Here is a 4,804-nt window from a genome sequence, read left to right on the forward strand (position 1 = left end):
TGAGCGGAATCCAACGTACCCGGCCCTCGGAATGGCGTCCGCTGTCCCGAAGGAATATCCACTCAGCCCGAAAAGGCAACTCCGGAAACAGAACCGTGATCTTCATGGAGATGATCGCGACTCGGTTCAATTTCTTGGCTGACCAAGGCTCGATGTCTCTGGCAGCGAAGGCCACAGGAGCACGTCTACCAGGAATGAAAGCGGCATCCGGACCGAACGGAGCCACGGGGAGCATCCCTGGCAGTGACGAGTTAGGGGGGGCGGGGATCAAGACAGATCCAGGGGATCCGCCACCGTGAGGCGATCCCGGGGATCCGCCACCATGAGGCGATCCTGGGGAACCGCCACCATGGGGCGATCCTGGAGATCCACCACCATGAGGCGACCCCCCTCCACCAGATCCGGGAGATCCGCCACCAGGCGCCCCCCCTCCGCCAGATCCAAGGAGTCCGCCACCACGAGGCGACCCCCTCCCACCATCACTGCCCGATCCACCGTCACTGTCGACGTGGATCGCAGATCCCGCAGTGTCGCCTCCGGATCCGGCTGTGCCAGCGACTTGTGGAGGCGGCGTCGAGAGGGATCTCCGCCGGGCTTCGGATCGGGATTGGGATAGAGCCCGCCGCGTGTCTTCCTCCAAGGCCTCCTCAGCGGTTCGAACCTCCTCTGAATCCTCTGGACTCTCGTCGTCATCGTCGTCGTCGTCATCGTCCTCATCGCTTAGAGTGAAGGGATACGGGCCGGCAGACGGCGTACGCTTTGACGACGATCGGTTAGGAGGCCCTGAGCCGTCGGACCAGTCAGATTCCTCATCCTCATCGTCCTCCGAACTACCCAGTCCACACCCAAGGGGAATGACGCGTTTAGCTTTCCCCTTCCCGGGTCCAGTACGGGCCGGCGGAGGGTTGGTGGAAGCGGACTGAGGAACGATGGGCGTCGTCACCGAAGGACCAGCGGTGGATCCCGTCTTGGACGTCGATCCCGGTTTGGATACGGCCGTAGACCCAGTCTTGGGTCCGGATCCAGACTTGGACGTAGTGGTAGATCCAGTCTTGGACGCCGAGGTAGACTTGGATCTAGCGGTGGATCCAGACTTGGATCCGGCACCTGACTTCGAGGGAGAAACGGAAGTCTTGGGCGCGGATGTAGATCCTGCTTTGGACACAGAAGTGGATCCTGATTGCGGAGCAGATTTAGAGTCCGGAAGCGATTTGGGCTTGGTTTTCGGGGAAGCTCGGGCCTGCTTATGGGGACGGGAGGATCCGGTGCTAGGAGCGGGAGATGTACTACGCGGGCGTTTCGCAGTCGACGAATCCGCCCCACTTACCGTCGGAAGAGGAGCAGAAACGCTAGCAGCCTGAGAGGGTCCCGACAAGGGAGGAAGTGGATCCGAGACGGCAGCTGTCACCAGCGCCAGTCGTCGACGTGCCAAATCGCGCTCCGACAAGCCGCGATCGCGCTCCAGGATCAGCTGTTGCTGCTGAGTTTGTGCTGCGGAAAGTTGATCCTGGAGTTTCGCGGTGGTCGCATCTGCTTTCTTCAATTTGTCACCTAGATTGACAATAACAAGTGAATATGGAGTTACTAGCAAGGGCTAAAAGAGGATCCACGTACTCATGCGGCGAAGCTTGGATTCCAGCTCCGCTAGCGCACGCTCGGCATCCGCCCACTCGGTAGTCGCCTTGTCCCGCTGGAGCTCGCTGTCTGCCAGTTTCGTTTGGATCTCGTCCCGCAATCGAGTCATACGCACGAATTCTTCAAGCGCGTAATCTCGTCCGGCAGACGCCCTCTCGAGCGACTCCTTGGTGTCTTGCAACTCCTCAGAGAGTTGAGCCAGGGCTACATCCGGCGACGAGGGAGGTGGATTTGGCGCGGGGGACTCTCCACGCGCCGACCCTAAGGCGGATCCGCCATGGGCGGATCCCACATAGTCGTTGGTCACCACCTCCTCCTGGGTCAAACGCAACTCGTCACGGAGGCGGTCCAAGCTCACATCCGCAGCTGCCCCAGCAGTCTGAGAATCCTCCAGATCCCGCTCGAGGTCGTGGATCTGGGATTGGAGTTGGTGGATCTCAGATCCGGCGAGTGCCATCTCCCTGAGGAGATGGTCGTTGTCATCTCGCATAACGTCTCGTTGACGGGAGGCGCGATCCAGTGGTCCGGTCAGGTCGCGGATCTCTACCGCCTGATCAGCCAACAGGAGTCGCAGGTCCTGCGACCGAGAGGCCGCACGGTGCTCCCACCCCTGGATCTCCATCGCTTGGTCATGGATTTGGGCCCGCAAGGTCTGAAGTTGGGTAGTGTGTAGAGACGCAGCTTGGTCTTGGGCATCTTGAGCCGTCTGGAGCTCCGCCGTCAGGGTTTGCACCTGATCGGAAAGAGCCTGGGCTAGAACCCGCAGATCGGTGGGCGACATGGAAGACGGACTGACCGGAGGTGTGGTGGATGGGGCCTTGCCCGACGATTTGCCGGTACGCTTGGCGGGAGACATGTGTCGCGGAGAGGAGGAAGCGGCTGTGGATGCTGGTAGTGCACGCCGTGAACGCTGTTGTGCAGCGCCGACAACGTACAGGAGGCGATTGTGGTAAAGTGCTTTCTCAGAAATAAGAGAATGGGCCTGACGCGGGGTCACTATCCCGAATCAATGACAATCTCAAGCGATTAGAGAGGATTTGGGTTGGCTGGCACGGATGCAAGTTGCCGGTGGTGGATTAGCCATGACGAGCAGCGCCCCGTATGAAGTGACGATGGATCTGGTATGAGCGATGTACGAGAAGGCAAGATCCACCAAGACTTACCTCGGATCCACCTTTACTTGGATTCACCTAAATGGATATGGGATATACTATACAAGAGTGGATCGGGTGTGGATCCTATGAAGGAAGGATGGTAGGTGCCCTCTGAAGGTGGATCTAGTAGCCACGGCTAATGAAGAGTCAAGATCCACCGCGAGGTACCCCGGATCCCATACTTCCGAGTTCGGATCCAAGGAGGGAGGATCCCGTCTGGAGGGACCTGGATCCAGGGTATAGGGATGATGGATACAGTGGATCTCGAACTTTCGTGGGACAATGGAGATCACAGACGGTTGCAAGATGATGTTGGATGATTGGAGAGCTCGGATCCACGGCGAGTGTACAATTACAGTGAGGTGGATCCAAGCGACCTGGATCCGGATGAGTGTACCCATAATCGGGTGACCATGATGATTACGTCATGGATCCGGTGGATCTGAAGATAATACAGCTGGGATGATGGGTCAAGGGAAGAAGGGACATGCAGCCGAGCCTGGTAAGGGATTTAGCAGATGAAAGACATAGAAGGTAGAAACCCAGGCAGGTATAGGCTTAAATATCAATACAGAATCCAATTTGCACAGTGACACGCAAGTGCCTTCCTGCCCTCAAGAACCGGAACTACATTGGCCGTACGAGCTCCGAGAAGGTTGGGAATTGCGAATCTAGTGTTGGTAGTGATAACTGGATAATACATTGGCCAGATCCTACAACCTAGTGAGCTTTTCCTTTACTTGTGCAGATCCGACAGGTTAACCGAATTTACTACTTGGTCGGTTACACCCTAGGGGCTCTCAACTCTCAAGATCCCGTCACAGGAGGCGGCAAGTACGACTTAAAGGACAACACAAAGGCAAGGGAACACACCCGCAAGGCAACCCTACGGCCAGATCCACGATCTAGGCCCCGGATCCATAAGCTCGAATATTCGCTTAGGATACGGAACCATCCACGGACGCAGAGTGAAGATTTTCCACTGCTGCTCCACCCCATCCCCACGTCTCGCCAAGACTCTCAAGCTTCACCACTTGAACTCTTCGGAAGTTACCGAGAGAGCAGATCCCGCCCTACCGACGGGTACACAAGGTGAGGAAAGTTCAGCAGAACACGGATCATCGGGGGACCCCCTCCGTTAGTCGGTGTCTGGGCGCAGTTGGTAAGTTGGATCCAGCAATCTCGCAGATTTTGCTGATCCCGCTACACCACATTATCAGAGTTTCCTATTTTTAAACTTTTTTCTGTATTGTTAATTCCGACCAAATTCCATGGCTCTTGCCGCTCTCCCCACGTATCAGTAAGACAGAGCTGCGACACCTGAGCACAGTTCTCGTGCGAAAGGGGTGGAAAAGACCATGCTGAGATGTCCAGCAGTAAAAGTGGATTCCTATACGATTTTATACACTTCTTCGATTATGAGTTTGGGGGGGGGGGATTGCTCTAAAGTCAAGGCACCAATTTCTAGATTTGCTCCACTCTCAAAGAGCAAGTGAACAAGCTCGACAGCTCTGATACAGCAGGGACCAAATATTAATAAAATAAAGGAAAATACCCTTTACGAAAAAAATCGCTACAGTCGTGCCTTTTACGCCTAAATATGGATGAATATAGTGATCTTTCCGACAGATAAATTTTATAGTTACGACCAGAGTGGGTTAAATAAGCACATTAGCCAATCACCTTTCTTATTTCGGTGCTTTTAGCCAATAATATGTGTTAGGGTTAGGGGTTGAACCCCGACACTTTCCGACATCTATATGTCGGAAGTCATGGCAGAAATATGAATATACGAATACAATAATGAAATATTTTTTTGTTTTGCAAAATATTCTACCAATTCTGACATCTAGGCTAAAGCAGGAATATCCCTAACGTAGGAGTTCAATAGATGACAGCCACTCCTTACTTTTCAAAAAGCAGAAGCGAAAGCTCAGCATGAGCCTCTCGGCCTTCGTTCCTACGAACACGCAAAAGGCGCGCTCAACTGCAATTGTAGAATTCAAGCGGATGCT

Source organism: Phytophthora infestans, genomic scaffold (assembly GCF_000142945.1).
Source record: "Phytophthora infestans T30-4 supercont1.7 genomic scaffold, whole genome shotgun sequence".
In the NCBI taxonomy this organism is placed as follows: domain Eukaryota; phylum Oomycota; class Peronosporomycetes; order Peronosporales; family Peronosporaceae; genus Phytophthora; species Phytophthora infestans.